The 25,276-nt window shown below is 41.6% G+C and overlaps 1 protein-coding gene across 1 annotated transcript in view; it reads right to left on the bottom strand.

The window, feature by feature from the left end:
* LOC122809630 (cytochrome P450 2D26-like) overlaps window positions 1-25,276 on the bottom strand; it is an 844,591-nt gene that overhangs the window by 542,980 nt on the left and 276,335 nt on the right. The gene's annotated exons all lie outside the window — the stretch shown is intronic.

The raw sequence follows: 25,276 nt of genomic DNA, 5'->3' as shown, positions 1-25,276 counted from the left end.
ACAGGACTACTTCTAAATTTCTAACTTTCAAAACATTGACTTTATTATGGTCAAGACCATAAGATCAAAGTTTTGAAACTTCAAAATTTAGAAGTAGACCCACATATACACATCATGAAGCAGAGTCCTTCCATGAGCCTCTGCAAGTCACCTCCAGACCACTGCATGTGTGATTGGTAATTCTGTCATGGTGTGATGCACATGTCCCATATGGACAGTGACAGTATATAATGCAATCTGCAAATACACACATATCCACAATACTCTTACTATCTTCCATCATACTGATATAGTGAGTATGCTTTAAATGGTATAATAATGGCTAGGATTTTATGTGATGTTGGCCATCAGCTTAATAATGTCCTATGACCCTATGGACATTTGACATCTCATTGTTGCTGCCATTGACATGCTATGTTGAGGTGTTGATGTAGAGTATGCCTACAATAGGGTATTGCAATCTGTGATGTGACCTAATGTATAGATGGCCACTGCTGCCATTCATGCTGCTCTTTCTATAACTGCTGTAGTAGTATGTTTCCTGAGAACTGTCGACATGATATGATACACTTTTATGTATATTCTTGGCTTATTAGGACATATGTTGTTGTAGTGGAGCAGATCAGCATTCTACACAGTTCTCTTTCTATCATCACAGAGACAGAGTATGGCACAGGTGTGCATATGTCTACCTACAATCATTAAATGCTCTGTGACAGACATCCATATACATTCATACTGATTGCATGGGCACAAAAGTCTTGTTTCATCCACATTTTGTAATGCTGTGATATACACAGAAATATGACATTTTGATTCAATATCAACCTTGTAGAATTCATTGTATGTGCATTTGTATTGCTATTCCCAAGGATTACTGATGTGGTCAGCAGCACCATTGTGTGACTAGTAGCATTTGTGTCAAGAAATGTTTTACATGAGCCACATACAGCTGATATGTAATGTGTCCATATATGGCATCAAGCAACTCAAAAACAGCTTTCCCATGAAACGCATATAGGCAGATGATGCACAACTGATGTAATTACATGACATTGGTACAGTTGTATGACTATGTGAACAGTACCACTGTGCGGCATTTGATACATGACTAATGCTATATCTGGAGGGGTTTTCACAATTCACATATTTCAATAAATGTGACATGTTAAAGGGAATACACACCTAAGCACAGAGCTGTTTGTGAATGTCACCAGCCATAGTCAACTGGAGAAAACAGACAATTTGCTAGCTGAGAGTTTGTTTCATGCTTCATCCCCCCACCCCCCCCCCCCCGTCGCCACTGGCCATCAGAAAAAGTATACATGCAAACTTTACTCAGTTTATCTTCTCATGAGAGCAGCTCATCTGTGCACTCTTTATGGCTAATAACACATAATTAATGGGCTATGATAACATCCCAGGTTGCCTATATAGTAATGTAAAACCTGACCTAGCAGACACAGTTGGATCCCTACTTCAACACAGACTCCAGATGGCATATGTTCTTGTAGAAGGGTATATGGCAACAATCATCCATCTGACCGGGGGACCACCACCTAATGCATGGATTTATAGACCCATGATTCCAATGCTCCTCATCTGGAAGGCAGACCAATGAGTCATCTTGGACCTTATCAAAAAGAACACAGGTAATCTCCTGACTGTACCAAACCCATGTTTGATTTGTTAAGGCTACATCATGTCTGTTGCATCTAGTTGATGTCTTCAAGAAGGTCACCAAAGGCTTGCATGAGGAAAACACTATCAACCTGTGTAACTTGAATTAGTCAAGGTATTTGACACAAATCCACACTCATGTATTAGAGTAACTGTCTCAAGTGAGTATAAACACCTACATCAACAAGTGAGTAAACAAATGGATTATATTCATGACACATAATGTTGAAGTGTGTAAAGTCACCTCTATCTAGAGTCCAGTGACCAGGTCCATACCTTAGGATTCTGTACTAGTCCTTTTCCTCTCCATTAGTTAAGCCTCAGAAGGCAAGACTAACTTACACATCCTTTGTGTAACCAGCTTTGTGGAGGACTGCAAACTGTGGACAATCATCAACTCCAAGATTCGTATTGGTATAATGCATACGGTATTAACACACACAAGGATTGTTGCCAGAGTCATAGAGACACAGTAGAAGAACAAAAATCATGGGGAAGGGGATTAGTTCCTTTATGAAAGCAAATACACAGGCTAATTACAATATATACACACCCCTATGAGTAGACCAAGTGGTATGTGACCTGTGTACTCAAGTAGATGGTATGCTGGACATCCACCAGCATGTGCCCACAGTAGTGACTAATCCCTTGTATGTAGCACAACTCCTGGGTATGTGCAGGACATCCACATCAAAGGGCATTATAGTTCCATTGCTCTCAGCCTTCACCACACCAGTAACTGAGTACAATGCACCCTTTTGCATGTACCTCCCAACACTTATTTCAGGGATGATTTATTCAAGTTTATCACTTTTGCCACAGTGAGCTCCCACACACTATTGCAAATGATTGATATATGCACTTGAATATAAAAGTTTACATACATACTTTTTATAGGTTTTATAATTTTAGGGTGCAATATTTAACTTAGATGGGAAATATTTTATGTTTTAAAATGTGTTTTATGTCTTTAAATATGAATATGCAGTCAATTGTTGTTCTCTTCTGACTAGGCTGTGTCATGCAGAGTTTAATTTAAATGGGTGGGAGGTTGGCATAATGGTTAAGGTGTTTACCTTACAAACATTAGGTGCAGGGTTTGATTCCCACATGGGGTAATTAGCTAGGTTGAAAATGGCCCACAAGGGCAGTTAGCCTAGTACTAATCTATGATCCTATGAACCTATGTATGTGAATAGTAGTTTGGTGCGTTACACACTGAAGAAGAGCATTAACCTGAAAGCTTTGTGTGTTCCAGTAAACAAGTTTGCTACTTGCTATATTATCTACTTAGCATTTTTGATCACTGGACTTTACTTTGTTCTTTGTGAATATTTTGTGTCTGGAGTGACAGTTAAAGTCAGAGCTGGTCCAAGCTGTTTTTCCTTGCCTTTTTTTTTTTTTTTTTTTGGATCAGCCTCTGGCACTTGGCAGTTTGGATTTCTGGATATGACACAGACTTCATCTGCAATGAATGCTAATGGAACGTGGCTAGTTCTAGTTGTTCCCTACATCAGTTATGAACAATATGCAACAATCCACTACATGGACATTTAAAAACTGTTAAGTGCTGCTTCTTTGGAAAAATAACAGCACTTAATTACTAATCAGGTTGGACAATTGGAAAGAAAGGTCCAAGCCTTTAAGAAACTACAATGGAAAAGATTCAGCTTTACTGCATATTTAGAACTGGGTGTGGTCCCTTGTGGCCTGAGGATACTTAAAATGCTATCTTTTGGCAATATATATCCTGAATTACTAAAGAAATGGCAGGAGTTAAACCTTAAAATTAGTGCTGACTATATGTTATTAATGAACTGGTTCTTCTCTAAAACTGAATCAGATCTTCAGGAAGAGATAGTGAAACTAGAAACTTATATTACTTCAGTGCTTGCTTTTTCTGAAAATTTGCATTTTACAACCAGATGCTTGATAGAGAGAGATTTAAATAATTTTAAATCTGGTAACATTTTTCCTGGCCTAAGGAGCATACTAATAATAAGAAAACTCCATTATACTCACTAATCCAGTCAACTAAAGGCTCTGTGTATGCACTAGACATAATTACCTCTGATGAACAATCTTGTCCAAATAATATGACTGAACAAGAACAACAATCTGACATCAGTGGAGTCAATTTCATCCATGCTAATAGAGTTTCTGCAACTCCAGCTATGCCCCATTACAGAATCCACACACTGCTGATGTACTAATGAAGAATGTCACCTTCCAACAAGATGAGGATTTTCAGCAACTTCCAATTCATCTGAGTTTGCCAGAAGTGATAGAAGTGCATCCATGAGATTTGTCCAGGGACAGAATAATACAATAAACACAAAAGCAAGGAAGATGGGGAAGCAAGGGACCGCAGACATGGAGCTGATCCAAATACAAAAGGACTTAACTAAGACTGTGGTAAACTTGTCTAGTTTAAATTTAACTAAATATGACATCCCATTGTTACAAAAAGAGGTAAAGTTAATTCCGTCTATGAGTGACACAGTTGTTGAAGTATTAACAGACTTAAAGTTATTTATAAGAAACCTAAGTCTGAAGTATACATTTAAGAATAGTGTATATCATTCTGCTCAAGCAAGTAGAAAACCAAGCACTTTTATACCTGTAAACTGTCCAACAGTTACTGCATTAAACAATATCTGTGAAAAGAAATTTGTGAATTTTATGCTAAGAAAGAATCTAAAAAGTGGTGTAATTTAACATGTGCTGTGTATGAAGCTGTCCTGAAACTGCAGCATGATAACAGCATTGCTACGAAGGAAGCAGACAAAGGAGGAGCCATAGTAATATCTGATAGGAAAGACTATGAGGGTCTGATGGCTGAATTTCTAAATGATGAATCTGTTTTTACCAAAATTACCAGTACTGAGACTGCTAATTTTGGTAAAAATCAGTACTGAAACTGCTAAGTCGTGGTGGTACAGCGGTAGCATTGTAGCCTCACAGCAAGCGGTTCTCAAATTCGATTCTCGGCTGGAGTGCCTTCTGTGGGGAGTCTGCATGTCCTCCCCGTGGTCGGGTGGCCTCCGAAAGGCATGCGTAAATGGGCATGCCTTCGCTGAAGGTTGGGCGTTGGGCTGGCAACTCGGCACCATAAAAACAAATCTACTGCCAATCATTAGCAGACCGGAGTTCCACTGTGGCAATCCCTAACTGGGAAAAGCTGAAAAGACAAACAACAACAACCAGTACTGAGACTGCTAAGTATATTAGCAAAGTCAATGAGCTTATTTATGAACTACAGCTTAAAGGTTATATAAGTATGGAGTTGTTTAACTTTTTTAATACTCCATCTCCAGTTATACTAGTGCTATATGGTCTACCTAAGTTATATAAAAATAGGCACAAACCACCTATGAGGCCTATAGTATCTGGACGTAGATAGGTCACTGAACCCATATCTGTATACTTGCAATCTGTACTTGGTAAGATATTAGGGAATATTGGAAGTTATATCAGAGAGAGAGAGGTGACTTCCTTACGTGCTTATATGAATGGTATGAGTCTAATGAAACAACAGATTTTATGTTTGTCACTTTAGATATTAAGAGCCTTTTTACTGTTGCAGCAAATGACTATGAACTAGAAACAATGCGTATATTTTTATGTCAACATAACAATCTGCCAACTAGAGAAGCAGATACTATACGTGAGTCGAATGATATTAGTCTGAATAATAATGAGTTTATTTTTGGTGAAAATGTTTACCATCAGAAGACAGGTGTGGCCATAGGCACCCCAATGGCCAACACCTACGCTAATATTGTAGTAGGATTTTGGGAGGAACAATTCATGTCCAAAGATCCCCTGAAACTGTTCACAACCTTGCATTTTACAAGCATTTTGTGGATGATGTCTTTTTGGTTTAGAAGGGGAACTCTGATGAACTAATAGCATTTGTAGAACTAATGAATACATCCACTGATTTACATTGGAATATTCACCGACCACAGCACATTTCTTAGATGTTAAGCTAGAGAAAACTAGTAATAGTATTGAAACTTCTATTTTTCAAAAGGATGTACATGCAAATAGGTACCCTCATAGAACAAGTATGCATGCAGCACATATAGTCAGTTATTTAGTGCAAGTTGCCTGAACACAGGCAATATAAAATGTATAACTTAGATGGACACAATGGTAAATTAATTTAAAGACAGAGGCTATGATGCGCTTATACTTGACAGTCTAAAAACTGATACGGTTAATGACATGCAGAGAAGTGCAAGACCATATTTTAGAAAGAAAGAGGCCCCCCCTTAGCAATCATGCAAGGGAACAAGGTCCCCTACGTTACATAACTAGGTTTAATAGAAGGACTGATGATATTAAAAATATTACATCTAAGCACTGGACATTACTAGGCATTACACCAGAGTTGAAACAACTGGTTGGGAACAGACCCTACATTGCCTACAGGTTTGCACAGTACTCTGCACTCACTACACTTTTCTATAATGTGTTAGAACTTTTTTTGCATTGCCTTATACTAAACCCTGATAGTCATTGTGGATGCAGAACCAGTTTGCCTTTAGGTAGACATGTCTACATGTCTGCGGGTGTTCGTGCTGCTTTACATGGTTTCTGGTCGGCAATACTGTTGATGGCCACAAAACCACACTTGTATTCATGTAAGTGTGATGCATAACATGCATATGGAATTAGTACTGCTGCTAATCACATAAAATATCCATGTAGGTTTGCGCTAAGCCTACATGGAGTTTATTGAATCCCCAGGATAGTGTTTTAAGGAACATTGTAAGCATGTCTTTAATAAAGCATGAGCTTAGTAATCCTTAACCATTAACCATTAAGCCAGCAGAAAACTGAGGTATTTTTTATCAGGCAATGTTTAGCAGATCACAGTTCTCTGTTGCCATGTATGTAACAATCACATTTCTCCCCATGTAAGTGTGAGTTTCTACATATTGCTTTGGTTTCCAGTTATATCTAAGCATATTCCAGATATGCTGAACTGCTACACTAAATGGCCATAGGTTTGTATGTTAGCATGACTGATCCTGTGCAATAGAGTCACACTGTGCTACCTTGCCAATGCTGGTTTAGACTTCATTTCCCTGGTACCCTGAACTGGATTAAAATATCACCAAAATAGATGTCCTCAATCTGTTGAAGTGTGTAGCTTTATTCTTCTTGTACACCTTGTTTGGTGGGGCTAAGGCAAGTCTAAGACTTCATGTCATGGATTATCCACACAAAAAAATAAGTCTTGACAAATAAAACAACATACTGTTTTAATTATAACTGATTCCTGGAGCTTTTACAGTTTAATATTTTTCTTTCCTCAGAGAGTTTTCTAACCTTGCCCTATTAGATGAATAACCTGTCATGGCCTTGCCATCCTGCTTTTAAACTGAAGTTTGAAGAAATGTACACAAGGAGAGTTGTAAACAAACTTTATCAAGACTTCATGGGAAATCTACAAATTTCTCCTGTAATGTTTCAGTGCCTGGGGTCAGCAACCATCTCTGAGTGCTGAATCAATTAACTGTTCACTACAAAGGATTACTGTCTCACTGTCCTCCTATACCAGACCAAACTACTATCTGACTTCTTCAGAAAATAACAGCACAGGAGATGCTGGCAGATTTTATGCCTTGTGAAGTCTTTCTCAAATCCAAATTGCTCCTAACTCACTGACCTCAGTATTTTGGGACATAAGGTGTGGAACAGAGAGATGTCAGAGTTACACAGACTCGAGTTCATCATGTACACTGCTTCAAAATGTTGGACACTTCAATTCAGAGTTTTAATGCTATAAGCTGCTAATAAGAATCATAACATAGGCGCGGTTTGTTTCCCTCATTTTCTGCTTTAAAATAACCTGTGTTCCTTTCTCCTTTCTACGAAAAAAAAGATCTTTGTCTATTGCACATACCAGGTTAACAAATAAATAAAAGTGAAAAATGGAAATGTTCAACAAAGAACATTTTATTTGAATATTCTTGAGAACTCCAATGTTGGAAGGAGCAGTAAGGTAACTTCCTTCCTAAGCAAAAGACATCTGCTGAGACAGTACCTACTCTTTATAAGTTCCTGAAATATAAGTCAAATATACTGCAGTGAGGTTGCATGACAGCCGTACCTATCAGCATACATTGAACTATGTTGATTAACTGTTTTGCACTTTTAAAAAAGTTATTTGTTGCTTAATTTTACCTGTAGGCTAACACACTCAAGTGTGCTAGCCGTTTAAAAACATTTCTAGCATTTACTGTCTGTTTTTCCTCTGTTTTCTGCAAAAAAAAAAAAAAAAAAAAATCTTGTTTTCCCGCCTTACTGAACTAGAATAGTCCAGTCTTCAGAGTTTGCTGATCTCTGGGCTTTGGCTTGGTTCCTGTGCTATTCCATATCCTTATTTGGATAAAGGGAAGCTTCTTTGTTCACCAGTGGGAGTGGGGAACACTGAGCAGCCTATTTGTCCCTAGAGCAGTGGTTCCAGCCAGAAACTTGTAGTCTATTGGCCATTTTGGGTCAATTCCTAGCTCTTTTCAACCCCCTGCTATAAAGCCCGCTTTAGCGCGCTTTTGCGTGATTTAGCATGGAGTTGCCCATAGAGCACCATCGGGCAGCACCAATTAAACAAGGTTAAACTATTTCTGGCTCCGTAAAGATTGCTCTTCAATTTTTCCGTTAGAACTTCTCTACTTGCAATCTAAACAGTCTATTCTCTATCTCAAAAGCTCAGCACTTGCTCCTAAAGCATTTTTATATAGGTAAAGTACTTATATACTAAACAAAGTACTACATTAGCCTAGAATCCCCTTGAGTACTCATTTCCCTATAGGTCCCTTCTGACTCAGTTACACAGCAAACTTTTTCACTTTTTCTAGCATGTCGAAGGGTCAGTTGCTAGTGTCCTCTCCTGTTCAGCTGGTGAATCTGGGCATCTTGAGGCAATGTTACAATTGCCTCATGTACACAGACAACCCACTCCTTCTCCCACAAAACACAAATACATGTGAGAGATGCAACTATATAGCCAAACTGGAGGCTGAGCTCTCTCAACTCAGGACTGGCAAGACCAGACAGGAGGAGAAGGAAACCACGCACACCACAAACCCAGTTTCACATAGAACTATCACAACTGCAAAACAAACACATAAACACACAAAGACATACTCAGAGGCACTGATCAAAAATCTACCAAAACTACAGAGGCCTCCAAAGCAGTCACCCAAGCAACTGCCACCTCAAGACATAAGACATGCAACACATAGTTCTCAAAGTCAGTGTGCTAGACAGTCACAGCCCTTAAGGCCAAACATAATGCCAGACACACTTGTTATAGATGACTCCATAGTCAGGCACACTGACGTCCCACTCACCAGACTGAACAAGGAAAAGATCACAGTAAGCTGCCTGTCAGGCGCCAGAATCCGCCACATAACACAAGCACTCAGGTCACTCCACAGCAAGTACAAGTATGACTCAGTCATTGTCCATGCCGGTGTGAACGACCTGAGACGTACCTCCCTGGACTACATGAAAAGAGACATAGAGGAGCTCTCCGATTATGTAGCCCAGGCCGGTATGACCCTGACCCTGAGCAGTATCCTACCCTCACCAAGAATGATGCCACAATACAGAGACAAAATGATCAGCTTTAATAATTGGCTTAATTACTGGTGTCATTCTAAGGGGATCCAATGTCTGTCTGCCTGGGATGACATGCTTGACAAGCCACGCTGCCGCAAGGGATGGCTTGCACCTGTCACCCCTGGGCTTCCGGATATTGGCAAAGGCTCTTGCCACCCCCATAGTGCCTTTTTTAGGCAAGGCTCAAATGATAAACCTACTACCCTAGAAAACAAAAATGGAGAAAAACTAAGGGTAATACTGCTCAATGCCAGAAGTCTAAACCTCAAGATGCACGCCCTCGAAGCCCTTCTCAGTATGGATAACATCGATGTCTGTGCTGTGACTGAAACCTGGTTCAAGGCTCCTGAGAGCACCCCAGCACTATCAGGTTATACCTCATATCATGCGTTCTGGCCCCAAAATCCGGACCGAACCACAAAAGGAGGGGGAGTATCCATATTCATAAAGGATACCCACACCTCCAGGTTAGTGGCGACGCACAAAGCATCGGAGACCATCCAGGTGCAATTAACCATAAGTAAAACTGCCCTACAGTTTGTAGCATGCTACAGACCACCTTCTCAAACTCAGGAAACCCACACAGCCTTCCTGAAGACACTGGAGAGTATGAATGTCTCTCCAAACACCATCATATTGGGTGACTTCAACTACCCAAACATAGACTGGGAACATTACTCAAGCCCCAACACCCTAGCCCAAAGGTTCCTGGAGTTCATAAACTCAAATGCTATGGAACAACTAGTCACCATTCCCACAAGAGGAGAAAATATACTAGACCTGATCATCACAAACATGGGGACAAAATGCTCCACACCGGAAGTATATCCCTCATTGGTGAGATCAGACCATAAATTAATCTCATTGGAGATCCACATCCTGCCCCACCCCCAGCAAAAAGACCACAGTGAAGAACTTCTCAAAAGCAAACTTCACACTTCTTAAGACTGAAGTGGTATCCTTCAAGGCCCCGAGCCAGTGGAAACCACAACCCACGCTGCTGAAACCCTTACAAATGCCTTCTACGAGCACCTCCAGGAATGTATGGATCAAGCAATCCCTAATAAAATCAAGACCCTTTCCACCAAAGGCAGGCGCCCGGTCTGGTGGACCCCAGCCATAAACAAACTCTACAACAAGAGGAGAAAGCTACTACATGACAGAGCAAAATCCCTAAAAGGGAAGGCATCTCTGATCAATACTAGCAAAAACTACGATCACTCATAAAATCATCCAAGGCCAACTTTGAGAGAAAAATCGCTAATGACACAAAAGACAATCATAAGGCCTTCTTTAGCTATGTTAGAAACCTGGGTGGAATCTCCCAGATATGCTCAGAATTAGTCCAAAATGATAAAAAAATCACTGAACCCACAGACATTGCCAACATACTGGCAGACAGGTTCAGTGCAAATTTCTCCCCTCCCTCCCCCCCAAAAGGAGAAATATCTATCCCCCCAGAGTCTAGCCTCCCAAACATCTTAGATGCCCAGGTGAGAGCTGCTCTCTCTAAAGCAAAAAACACAGCATCAATGGGACCGGACGGTGTCCCCGGCTGTGTGCTACACAAACTCAATGAGGAACTAAACCCACACATAAGGCTGCTGTTTAATCTTAGCCTTACTACAGGATACGTACCCAAAGAATGGCGTACAGCAACTGTGGTCCCACTCCACAAAGGCGGTGCTTCTACAGACCCTGGAAATTACCAACCCATAAGGTTGACGAGCCTTGTTTGCAAAGCTATGGAGAGGATCATAATGGAACTCATAAATAAAGACATTGGGGACCTACAGACACTGGATCATACCCAATTTGGCTTTGTCAAGGGCAGATCCTGCCTCTTGAACTTGGTCAACTTTTTCGAAACAGTCACTAAGGCCATTGATGAGGGTAAGGCAGTTCACACAACCTACCTTGACCTAGCAAAAGCGTTCGACACAATACCCCACTTGGGCATCATAGAAAAGCTCACCAGCTTAGATGTAACCCCATATGCCACAAGATGGGTTGCAAACTGGCTCAAGGACAGAACACACAGGGTTAGAGTTGCTGGTGCCATGTCAGACTCTAAGCTGGTCACGAGCGGTGTCCCACAGGGCTCAGTCCTGGGCCCCCTCTTGTTCGGCATTTATTTTTCTGAAGTGCAGGCAAACGTAGGGGGATTGTGGCTGACAAAATTTGCAGATGACTGCAAACTGGGCACCATAATTGACACTCCATCAGACACAGACATCCTCCAGAGAGGTCTCATAGAAATGGATAACTGGTGCCCAGAGCCATGGCCTTAAGCTAAATGCCAAAAAATGTATAGTCATACCCTTTGGGAAAAACAAGGTAACCCCTAATTACCACATAGGTGGTAATCCATTAAACACGGAAGAAGTTATCAGGGACCTGGGTACCCAAGTTGACAGTAACCTCTCTTTTGACACTCACATTGCCAAAGTGGTTAGGAAGACCTTCTACATTGCCCACCTGATCATGAAGGGATTCACATCCAGATCAGGAGAGGTCATTGTACCCCTGTACTCTTCACTTATCAGACCAATGATTGAGTACAACGCCCCATTCGGAATGTACCTTACCCGACACCTGCAGCAGTTGGAAAGACCCCAAAAGTTCCTCACCAAAAGGATAAAGGGGCTCAAGCATATGTCATACGATGCCCGACTGAAGAAACTCCAGCTCTATTCAGTCGCATACCGTCTGCTCAGAGGTGATCTGTGCCTGACATACAAGGCCATGTCCAACCGGAATTAATGGACATGCTCCACCTCAAACAATCCAAATCCACCAGAGCCACGAGAGCAAGAGACTTAAACCTCAACACGGATATAAATAGGACATGCTGGAGGGACAGATTCATCACCCAGAGACTCCCTACACTATGGAACAGAATCCCAGTCCATGTGAGGCAGAGCCCCTCACTGACTCTGTTCAAGAGAAATCTTAACGAGTGGATGGGAGATCGTAGGTTTACCCCGGGAATCATCTCTGTGTCACTGCTGGACAGAGGCACAGCAAACTAATGGGTATAGTATTCTCATCCTAAGGGGTGGTGAAAGCCACACACACTCTGGCTAGGCTTATAAATGCCCTAGGGCAGATAGCCTAGTATGAACCTATGAACCTATGAGCTACTGTTTCCCAGATGAGACCTGAGCTCCAAGAAAGATAGAAAGTGAACATTAGTGGACTTCCCTCTTTTCTGAACAGGCAGTTGTTTATTTTTTTCCTCCTTTTCCATGACCTGAAGATTTACTGATAACTAATAAACAAACAACTTGCACTTGGAGCCAAATCTAAGCCCTCACCTATATTTAATGCAGAAAGGCTGTGGTTCTTGAGTCATTGCTGACATAGGTGCTGAGTGGAAGCAAACAAGGAATGTCCACTGGTGAATGTCCAGGTATGGCATTTTCAAAGTAATTATCTTACATATATACAGATACAACAAGTGAAACTGTTGGGAGAGAAGAGCGAATGAGATAGTGAGACAGGAGGGCAGAGAAGGAAACTGAACAGAAGATTGTTGTATAAGATGCTTCTTGTTATGCAGATGTAAAAGTGTATTTTGTTGGTGTTTATTATGTATTATTCACATTATAGTGCTTGTCATCCCTCTTTCATCTCAATTTATTCAGTATAGACTCATCTGGTAGTGATTTTCCCAGACCACTTGCAAATGGTAGGCAAATACCTTTAGTTTTGCTATTACTGTACATAAATTTGATTTATAAAGTCCCTTTTTAATTGCAATTACATCTATTATTGTTTAACTTTATACACAACGTAACTTGGTAAGTTTTTATGCTATTTCTCTCTTAGTTGTCTATAATTGTTATCATAGATGATCCTGCCAGTGGCACTATGGAGTCCTACCACCTGATATTAGAGTATCAGTAGAGATTGAGATGAGATTGAGATTGAGATTGAGATGAGATTGAGATGAGATTGAGATGAGATTGAGATTGAGATGATGATGATGATGATGATGTGGCACAGTCATGAGGTGCAGAGGGTCAGTGTGACAATGAGATTGTGCCTCAACATCTCCTGCCCCTATTTTGGACCCAGTCAGTATGCCTACATATACCCATGACACAGAGACCTCAGACATTGGACTGTCTAATGGTGACATGTTTGATCAGGATAATGTGGTTACTCCAGTGGCAGAGCTGGTTGAGTCTCTTCCTAGCCATTATTAGGGTGAAGAACCACACAGGGGTATTGGTAGAGGAGCTCAGAGGTGTTCTGCTATCCACCCTCCTCCTGATGTTGGTGTGTCAGTAGTTACCAAGCAACATATGTGTAGGACCATCCCAGAGGCACATGTATATTCCATCAGGGCCGCAGCACAGATAGTCTGAGAACTACATGTTGTGCATTCTGACATGCAAGACTGCCTGAACCAAGTGAATGACTCTTTGGATAGAATGAATGAAGCACTGGATTGGGTAGTATCTGTAAAGGAAACATCTGCAGGGTGAGGGTTGGCCTTCATATGTCTGGAAAGTCACTACATCATCAGGTGTTAGTTGATATGGACATGCCACATCCCACTACTGCAGTGCCACTACTTCTATGGCTCAGTCAGTGACTGAGGTGCCACATCCAGGCATTGTAGGACATGTGTTTATGGATGTTATCATAATGACAGTTCATCCAGCAGACATTGTTCACATTCAGGTAGTACCCCATCTTCTAGCCAAGGCCCTCGCACTAGCAGTGCAATTCCGCTACTCCTGGCAGAGGTAGTGGCAATGATGGTGAACTGACATCTCTACCATGCATGGCTCACACCTGTCTGACATGCTAGGATGAAGTGGGGTCTATATTATGTCACCGAAATGGAAAACATTGAATGCCGTTTCAGGAACACATAAACAGCAAGCGTCAACTTCCACAAACGGCCAGAACACCAATTTTTTTCCTAAGAAAAAAAATCGGTAGGCCAACCACACATGAAACACCATCTCAAACATTACAAAGTGGGGGCTTCACCCCCCCCCCACACTCTCAATTGTGGGGGGCTGTGTTCCCCCACCCTAACTAAATATACCAACTCTGAGATTGCAAAACAGAGGTGAAAAGGGCAATTACACGGCGATGGCCAAAAGATTTTTTTCCCTAGGAAAAAAAATGGTGATCTGGCCATTGGCGGAAGTTGTACTTCGCTGATTATGTGTCACTGAAACAGCACTCGATGTTTTGCCATGTCGGTGACATAATATAGACCCGATGAAGTGTTAGCACAAATGCTTTGATTGTTTTCATGCAGACCCAAATACTAAGTGCTGGGTAGATAAATGGGGTGTGAGGACCTACACAATTCTATGTTCATGCCCTAGCAGTACAATAATGAATACTGACAAATATTGCTTGCTAAGGGCTTGCAAGTGTAAAATATTAGTCTTACTGCTGGAATAATTAGTGGTTCACACTCCTGTCTGTTTTATGTCTATTTACAGAGAAAAGAGATACCAAAAGTCAGGTGTTACATTGCTTGACTGAGGAGATGATCTTTATATGAATTTTATTACTAAATGGTTATGATCACAATGTGCCTCTGAGCAAAAAGTTGACTGTAATTCCAATGAAGTACATAACATTTACATATAGAAACAAATTTCAAAAGCAATGCAAATGTCATTGCCTTCATGTTAGAAAAGCATAAAAAAGAGAATGATGCTAACAAAACAAACAGAAGGACACAACTGTAGTATTCCATATATTGGTTACTATTGTAACAGGAATATCAGATTAACCATTACAAACAGGACAGAAAGCTACACATCTGCTGGCAAATTATAAAGAACAACTACGAAAAAAATGGTTATCTTATACATTCAGTGTAAAGTCATACAATGCTGAATCTTGAGTATATGTAATCTACTTTCTCTTAATTAGAATATATGTCTGTGGCAAATAGTGTGAATAATCTCAGTTGTGTCTTGTTAATGTCATGCTTTCAAGGTTAAAATCCAGAGACGGTGTTGTCTGAGCATATGTTCATGTTATAAGAGAACAAAGTATAGAAAACATCATAAAGGTACATTTAAATCCTTCATTTCTAATATATATATACACATATATATATATATATATTTATATATATATATATATATATATATATATATATATATATATATGGGAACCTATCAGTTCCATGGAAAAACACTTACCTGATGACCAGATCACCGAAACCACATCGCCGACAGAGCAGATCTCCGACAATGGTAAGTATAAGTAGTGTGGAACAGGATGTATTCCTGTTTCCGCAATGTGGTGTAATCTCAGAATCGGTATATATAAGCAGGGGGTGTGTGGGGGTGCAGGGTGACTTGCGCCCCTGCTATATGCATGTTTCTTTTTGTTTTTTAATTTTATTGTAGAAACAGGAATACATTCCATTCTGCAGTAGTTCTACTTACCATTGTCGGTGATGTGTTGTGTCGGTGATGTGGTCTCGGTGATTTGGTCGTCGGGTAAGTGTTCTGTCATGGATCTGATATGGATCTATATATATATATATATATATATATATATATATATATATATATATATATATATATATAAATAAACCTTTTTTTTTGGCTTAATCCTTTGTGTGCTTCTTACTATTGCACTTTGGGGACTATCAGATGTCACCAGTAGTGAACGGCAGTTCACTTCCTAAGGTAAAGAGTTAACATTTTAATTTGGACTGCCAGCAGTGGTGCAAATGTGTCTTGTGCCATTGAACTTCCATCAGCACCCTGAGAGTACTGATTGAAGAAACTGTACATGTAGGCTACTTATCTCTGTCACACAATGTACAATTGAAGTGAATCTGGAGAAAGAGTACAGGTAATGAAGAGTTCAAACCCAGTTTAAATATATTTTTATTGAGGAGGTCAAAGCTATTGACACATTTTTGTATATGAATTGAATGCTCAAGTTTGTGTGATAAATGACACAAACGTCACTTCTAGTCCTTGTGAATTACTCTTACAAATTTTTTTTTTTTGGAGAAAGTAAACTCTTATGATTCAAAACCACATGTGCTATGAATGATGTAACATATGACAACTTTGTAAAGTCTGATAACACAAAAGCATTAACATGAGGAATATGGAAATATGAGTTATATATGCTGGATTACTTATCCATATCTCCCAAGGAGCCATCCTAAGAGCAATATATTTCATGTAAAAGTCTGTCGTTGTTGTTTATATTGCGTCAAAAATGAGCTAATGTAATTTGCCATGTGTCCCCTTTCTGAAGAATTTGCATTATATGAAAGCCTGATGATGTGTAATACAAATACTAGTTGTGATGTGGCAAATAGGTGTGAAAAGGATGAATGTGTCAGGTTAATAATGCATGGTCTCTGTTCTAGGTATACCCTTTAATTGTTTTTTGCTTTACTTATAATTTATTTCTATACTTGCTGTTTAATTCCTTTTTTATTTTTGCCTTTTGGATTTGTGCACCACTTGATAGTCAGCAATCATGGCTGGTTTTGCCTTCTGTACTACAAATGAGCCAAGTGCCATTGAGCTGCTGTCAGCACTCTCGACAGTACTGATTAAAGAAAATGCACCTGTCAGTTGACTATCTGTGTGACATATGATTTAATTGCATTGAACTTGAAGAAACAAAACAGGAAATACAGGCTTTAAATCCAGTTTACAGATAATTTTACTGAGGGGTTCAGAATATGTATCAATGCACAATTTTGTATATTAATTTAACATCCTAAGTCTGTGTGATAACAGCTGAATATAGGTTCATAGGTTGGTACTAGGCTATCGGCCCTAGGGCCTATGCAAGCCTAGACAAAACAATTCCCTGGATATTTCTTCCCACAATATTTACTTCTCTGGACCCATCTAACAGGGTGACTTACATGATCACCGGGGTGAATTTTCTATCTCCCATCCAATCATAAAGGTTCCTTTTGAAGAGGGCCAATGAGGCGCTCTGCTTGACATGTATGGACAGTCTATTCCAGAGTATGGGGAGTCTCTGGGCCAGGAACCTATCCCTCCAGCATGTTTTTTTCATTGTGATGACAAGGTTTTCATCCCTGGAGCATGTGGCTCTGATGGACTGGGATTTCCTTAAGTGGAGCATGTCCAACAGCTCAGGATGTGACATGGCTTTGTATGTTAAGCATCTGAGTAGACGATATGCCACAGAGTATAGCTGGAGTTGTTTTAGTCAGTCAGCATATGACATCTGCTTTAGGCCTGTGATTCTTTTAGTGAGGTATTACTGTGGCCTTTCCAGCTGTTGCAGATGTCTTGTGAGGTACATACCAAACAGGGCATTATACTCTATAATGGGTCTAATGAGGGATGAGTACAGTGGAACAATGACCTCCTTTTTTCTGGATGAAAAGCCCTTAGTGATTAGGTGTGCCACATAGAAGGATTTCCTGACTGTTGTGGTGATGTGGTTATCGAAAGTGAGACCACTGTCCACCTGTGTCCCTAAGTCTCTCATCACACTTTTGATGTTTAGTGTCCTGCCACCTATGTGGTAATTCATGGGTACATGTTTTTTTCCAAAGGGGATAACTATACATTTCTTGGCATTAAGCTTGAGCCCATGGCTCTGCAACCAGGCATCTGTTTCTGTAAGGCCCTTTTGTAGAATATCCACATAATTTGGGGATTCAATAATGGCTCCCAGTTTGCAGTCATCTGTGAACTTTGTTAGGCAGAGTCCCTTAGTGTTGGCCAGTACTTCAGAGAAGTGGATGCCAAACAAGAGCGGTCCCAGGACTGAACCCTGAGGTACTTCACTTGTCAGTTGTCTGGAGCTGGATTTGGAGTCGGCCACTTTTACAGTCTGGGTTCTGTCAGTAAGCCAATTGGCAACCCATCGAGTGATGTAGGGATTTATGCCCAGTTTAGTATGTTTATCTATGATTCCAGAGTGGGGGATGGTGTTGAAGGCCTTTGCAAGGTCCAGATAGGCTGGGTGGACTGCCTTACCCTCATCCACAGCACTGGAAAATGATTCAAAAAAGTCAATCAGATTCAGGAGACAAGATCGGCCCTTCACAAACCCAAACTGGGTGGGTTCCAGTGTTTGATGGTTGTCAGTGTCTTTGTTTGTAAGTTCCATGATAATGCGTTCCATGCCCTTGCAGATCAGGCTTGTCAGACTGATGGGATGGTAGTTCCCGGGATCCAAGGTGGATCCTCCCTTGTGGAGTGGGATAACTGTAGCTGTGCGCCACTCAGTAGGCACGAAGCCTGAGGTGAGGCTATGATTAAACATGACAATTAGGTGAGGTCCCAGTTCATTTTGTCGTTCATATAGCACACAGACTGGGATGTCATCTGGTCCCATGGATGCTGTATTCTTAGCTTTTGAGAGTGCAGTTTCTACTTGTGCTGCCATGATTACTGGAATTTGGCAATCTTTTGGTATTGAGATGGGCCCTTTAGGTGTGTGGGGGGGTGAAGTTGGGACTAAATCGATCTGCCAGGATATTGGCAATATCCTTGGGATCAGTATATTTAATGCCATTATGTTGTAGCTCAGAGCAGATCTGAGCGTTGCCATTTAGATTCTTGACATAACTATAGAATGCCTTGTGATTGTCTTTGGAATCTTTGGCAATTTTATTTTAGTAACTAGCTTTTGAGGATTTTATGAGGAATCTCAGCTTCTTACTGAGGCTGGTGAGGGAGTTTTTGCATCCTGGGATTTTCCTCTTTTCAGCAACAGTTTCTTCCTTCTGTTGTATAGTTTGTTTATAGCAGGGAATCACCAGATTGGCTTCCTTTTTTTGGAGAAGAGTATCTTGGTTCTTTTTGGAATGGCACGATTCGTGCACGAGTGGATGCGCTCGTACAGTGCCTTAGTGTAGGATTCTGCAGTCGAACTTCCAGCCAGATCCCGTCTGAGTGGGTGTCGTGAAGTTTGTCACTTATGACTTCAGTAGCATGAAGTTGGCTTTGGAGAAGTTTTTTAAGGAGGTTTCCTTACTAGGGGGTGGGGGTGGGATGTGGATGTCAAGGGTGATTTGCTTATGGTCAGACCTGACCAATGAGGGGGTGACCACTGGTGTGGAGCATCTATCTCCCATATTGGTAATGACCAGGTCTAGGATATTGGACCCCCTGGTGGGACAATGGATTATTTGATCCAGGGCATTGGAATTTATGAATTCCAAGAACCATTGGGAAAAGGAGTTGGTACCCAAGTAGTTTTCCCACTTAATGGCAGGGTAGTTGAAATCACCCAGTATTAGGGTGTTTGGTTGTATCTTAATATTTTCCAGTATGTTTAGAAAGGTGTAGTGAGAATCTTGGGGCATGGTGGGGGATCTGTAGCAAGCTACAATTTGGATTGCAGTCTTACCCAGTGTTAGTTGCACCTGGAGAATTTCAGATCCATTGTGTTGGGCAACTAGCCTGGAGGTGTGAATATCCTTGGGGAATATGGACACTACTCCACCTTTAATGTTTCGGTCTTGGTTTTGTGGCCGAAAAGTATGGTAAGAATTGTAGCCTGGTATTGCAGGGGTGCTCTCTGAAGCCTTGAACCAGGTCTCAGTTACTGCACAGATATCAATGTTCTCCATTTTTATAAGTGCCTCAAGAGAGTGCATTTTGAGGTTTAGACTTCTAGCATTGAGTAGCATTACCTTCAGATTTTGCATGCTAGTATCTGTTACAGTGGTGGTTTTATCCTTTGAACCTTGCCTAAAAAAGGCACTATAGGGGTGGCAAGAGCTTTAGCCAGTAACCTGAATCCCAGGGGTGACAGGTGCAGACCACCTCTGGCAAAGCATCATGGTTTGTCGATCATGTCTTCCCAGGCAGACAAATACTGGATCCATTTTGAATGACACCAGAAGCTTAGCCAATTGTTGAAGTCAATCATTTTGTTTTTATACTGTGGTAACATTCTGGGCGAAGGCAGGATGCTACTCAGGGCTAGGTTCATACCTGCCTGGTTCACATGATCCAAGAGCTCTTCCATGTCTCTTTTCATGTAGTCCAGGGAGGTATGTCTCAAGTCATTCACTCCAGCATGGACAATGACAGAGTCATATTTGTACTTGTTGGGGAGTGACTTGAGTGCATGCATTATTTGGCAGATCCTGGCACCCGATAGGCAGCTGACTGTAATTTTCTCCTTGTTCAGCCTGGTGAGTAGGACATCAGTGTGCCTGACTATAGAGTCACCTATGACTAAAGTGTTGGGTACATTGTCTTGCCTTGAGGGCTATTGTTGGGTGGCACACTGGTGTTGTGAGCTATGTGTCACTTTGGTTGTGACTGATGTTTGTTTGCATTTCAGCTTTGGAGGTCCTTGTTGCTTGGGCAGCTTAATGTTAAGGGCCTCCGCATATGTGTGTTTAGTGTTGTTATGTGTGGGTGTTGATGGTGTGGGTTTTGAAGGGCTATGAGTTGCTTGAGGTATAATGCAGGTGTCAACCTTCTCCTCTTGACCTGTCTAGCACAATCTTGGCCGGAGAGAGCTTTGCTTCCAGTTTGGCTATGTATGTGCATCTCTCGCAGGTTGTAGTGTTGGGTGGTAGGAGGAGAGGATTGTCTGTGTACATGAGGCAGTTGCTGCATTGCCCCAGTATGCCTAGATTCACCAGGTGGGTAGGAGAAATCACCAGAAGCTGACCCTTGGACATGCCTGTTTAGGTGCTCTTTTATAAAGTTTAAGAGCTGTTTTCCCTTAACTTTGCAAGGTATTTTGCAATTATAGGTTGTTTAGTGCCTACAATTAATTTCTCCTTATTGACAAGGAGAGCTGAGTGCTTGTATCAGTTTCAGGCTTCCTAGTGTTTTCCAGCAGGTTCTAGAGCAAGTGCTATAGGTTCATAGGTTCATAGGTAGGTAATAGGCTATTGGCCCTAGGGCCTATACAAGCCCAGACAAAAAGGTACCCTGGCTTTTGCCACCCAAGAAAATTATTTTCCTGTGCCCCTGTCAAGCAGAACCACAGAAGTGATCCCTGGGGTGAATTTCCTATTACCCATCCAATCATCAAGATTTTTCTTGAAGAGTATTAATGAGGAGTTCTGTTTGACATAGATAGGTAGTCTGTTCCAGAGTATGGGAAGTCTCTGGGACAGGAATCTATCTCTCCAGCATGTTCTGTTTATTGTGGTGACAAGGTTTAGGTCCCTAGAGTGTGTTGCTCAGGGGGATTGGGATTTCTTTAAGTGGAGCATGTCCAACAGCTCTGGGTTTGACAAAGCTTTGTATGTTAGGCAGAGATAGCCTCTGAGTAGGCGATATGCGACGGAGTAAAGCTGGAATTTTTTGAGATGGTCTGCTTAAGGCATCTGTTTGTGGCCAGTAATCCTCTTAGTGAGGTATTTTTGTGGCCTTTCCAGTTGTTGTAGATGTCTTGTGAGGTACATACCAAAAGAGGCATTGTACTCTATAATGGGTCTAATGAGTGATGAGTAGAGGGGAACAATGACATCTTTTTTTCTAGATGAGAAACTTTTTATGATGAGGTGTGCCACATACAAGGATTTCCTGACCACTGTGGCGATGTGATTATCAAAGGAGAGACTACTGTCCACCTGTGTCCCAAGGTCTCTTAACACACTTTCAGTGTTAAGTAGATCACCGCCTATGTGGTAGTTCATGGGTACAGAGTTTTTACAATGCACTTTTTGGCATTGAGCTTGAGACCATGTCTTTGACACCAGGCATCTGTCTCAGTGAGGCCCTTTTGTAGGATGTCTACATCATTAGGAGTTTCGATTATGGGTCCTAGTTTGCAGCCATCTGCGAATTTAGTTAGCCAAAGACCTTCTGTGTTAGCCTGTACTTCAGAGAAGTAGATGCCAAACAGGAGAGGACCCAGGACTGAACCATGTGGTACTCCACTTGTCACTGGTCTGAAGTCTGATTTGGAGTCTGCTACTTTCACGGTGTAGGTTCTGTCAGTAAGCCAGTTGGCAACCCATCTTGTGACATAGGGATTTATACCTAGTTTAGTGAATTTATCTATAATTCCAGAGTGAGGGATTGTGTTGAACACCTTGGTGAGATCTAGATAGGCTGTGTGAACCACCTTACCCTCATCTATGGCTTTGCTGACTACTTCAAAGAAGTCTATCAGGTTTAGGAGACATGATCTACCTTTTACAAACCCAAACTGTGTGGGGTCCAGGGTTTGGAGATCTCCAATGTCTTTGTTTATGAGTTCCATGATGATACGTTCCATGGCCTTGCAGACGAGGCTCGTCAGGCTAATGGGGCGGTAGTTCCTGGGGTCTGTTGTGGCCCCCCTTTGTGGAGTGGGATAACAGTCGTGGTGCGCCATTCAATGGGCACAATGCCTGAGGTGAGGCTATGATTGAACATGGTACTTAGGTGGGGTGCCAGTTCATTCTGTAGTTCATGTAGAAGGCAGCCTGGGATGTTATCAGGTCCCATGGATGCTGTGTTCTTGGCTTTGGAAAGTGAGATTTTTACCTGTGCAGCCGTGATTACATGAACGTTGCATTCTTCTGGTATAAAGATGGGCCCTTTAGGGGTTGAAAGGGGGGTAAAGTTAGCACTGAGCCTATCTGCCAGGATGTTGGCAATATCAGTTGGTTCTGTATATTTAGTGTCATTGTGCTGTAACTCAGAGCAGATCTGAGTGTTGCCATTGAGATTTTTGACATAGCTATATAATGCTTTGTGGTTGTCTTTAGAATCAGTGGCAATTTTGTTTTCATAACTAGCTTTGGAGGATTTTATGAGGGATCTCAGCTTCTTATTGAGGCTGACCAGGGAGTTCCTCCAATCATGGGATTTTATTCTTTTTTGCAACAGTTTCTTTCTTCTGTTGTAGAGTTTGTTTATGGCAGAAGAACACCAGATTGGCTTCCTTTTTTTGGAGGATAGCATCTTGGTTCTGTTAGGGATAGCATGATCCATGCACTCATGTAAGTGCTTATAAAGTGCATTTGTGTAGGATTCAGCAGTCGTACCTCTATTGTCCATCTGCATAGGTGTCGTGAAGTTTGCCACTTCTGTCTTAAGAAGCGTGAAGTTGGCTTTGGAGAAATTTTTTACAGTTGTTTTCCTAATGAGGGGTGGGAGCGGGATGTGGATGTCTAGGGTGATTAGCTTGTGGTCGGATCTAACCAACGAGGAGCTGACCTCTGGTGTGGAACACCGGTCACCGAAGTTGGTGATGACCAGATCTAGGATATTGCTGCCCCTAGTGGGGGTGTGGATAAGTTGATCCAAGGCATTGGAATTGATGATTTTCAGAAAACGTTGAGCAAAAGTGTTGGTACACGAGTAGTTTTCTCAGTTAATGGTAGGGTAGTTGAAATCACCCATTATTAGAGTGTTGTGTTGTACCTTAATATTTTCCAGCATATCAAGAAAAGAGGAGTGGGAATCCTGGGGCAAGGTGGGGGGTCTGTAGCAAGCTAGAATCTGGATTGCGGTTTTGACCAAAGTTAGTTGAACTTGGATAATCTCGGATGCATTATGCTGAGCAACTAGTTTGGAGGTGTGGATATCCTTAATGAATATGGACATGCCTCCACCTTTAGTGTTTCGGTCCGGGTTTTGTGGCCGAAAGGCGTGGTATGAATTATAGCCTGGTAATGCAGGGGTGCTCTCTGGAGCTTTGAACCAGGTCTCTGTCACTGCACAGATGTCAATGTTCTCCATTTTAAGGAGTGCCTCGAGTGAGTGCATTTTGAGGTTTAGACTTCTAGCATTGAGTAGCATTACCCTCAGATTTTGCTTGCTTGTACCTGTTACGGTGATGAATTTGTCATTTGAACCTTGCCTAAAAAAGGCACTATAGGGGTGGCAAGAGACTTTGCCAGTATCTGGAATCCCAAGGGCGACAGGTGCATGCCATCTCTGGCAAAGTAGTGCGGTCAGTCAGTCATGTCATCCCAGGCAGACAGATACTGGATTCCCTTAGAATGACACCAGAAGCTTAGCCAATTGTTAAAGTCAATAATTTTGTCCTTGTACTGCGGTGTCATTCTGGGTGATGGCGGGATGCTACTCAGAGCTAGGGTCATACCGGCCTGGGCTACAAGATCAGAGAGCTCTTCCATGTCTCTTTTCATGTAGTCCAGGGAGGTACGTCTCAGGTCATTCACACCAACATGGACAATGACAGAGTCATATTTGTACTTGTTGTGGAGTGCCCTGAGTGCATGCATTATGTGGCAGATCCTGGCACCAGACAGGCAGCTGACAGTAACTTTTTCCTTGTTTAGCCTAGTGAGTGGAACATCAGTGTGCCTGACTATAGAGTCACCTATGACTAGAGTGTTGGGTACGTTATGCCTTATGGGCTGTAGTTGAGTGGCACACTGAGTATATGGGCTACGTGTCATTTGGGTTGTGTTGGGGGGGTGGAGGTTGCCTGCATTTCTGCTTTGGAGGTCTCTGTTGTTTGGGCAGATTTGTACTGAGAGCCTCCACAAATGTAGATGTGTGTTTGTGCTTCTGTGTGTGTGTTTTGGTGGTGTAGGTTTTGAGGGACTATGTGATGAGTTTGGTGTGGTGCAAGTGTTTACCTTCTGCTCTTGACTGTCTAGGCCAGTCTTTGGTGAAGAGAGCTTTGCTTCCAGTTTGGCTATATAAGTGCATCTCTCACAGGTCGTAGTGATGGGTGGTAGGAGGAGAGGGTTGTCTGTGTACATGAGGCAATTGCTGCATTATCCCAAGATGTCCAGATTCATCAGGTAGACAGGAGAAAACACCGGGAGCCGACCTTTAAACATGCCTGAATAGGTGCTTATTTATTAAGTACTAAAAACTGTTTTCTTCTAGACAAGTGAGGAAAGTTGAGTGCTGTAGTAATTTGTAACTTATTTGCTGCTTACAATGAGTTGTGAACAAGTGCTGAGATCAAAGAAACAGATGAGTGCTAAAACTAAAAAGCTGGCTAGTTGCAAGGGAAATTTTGAAGAACAGACTTTATCGCACCAGGAACAGTTTAACCC

Source organism: Protopterus annectens, chromosome 8.part0 (genome assembly GCF_019279795.1).
Source record: "Protopterus annectens isolate FY-2018-M chromosome 8.part0, PAN1.0, whole genome shotgun sequence".
Lineage (NCBI taxonomy): Eukaryota > Metazoa > Chordata > Ceratodontiformes > Protopteridae > Protopterus > Protopterus annectens.
This window is presented reverse-complemented; position numbering and strand designations above follow the sequence as displayed.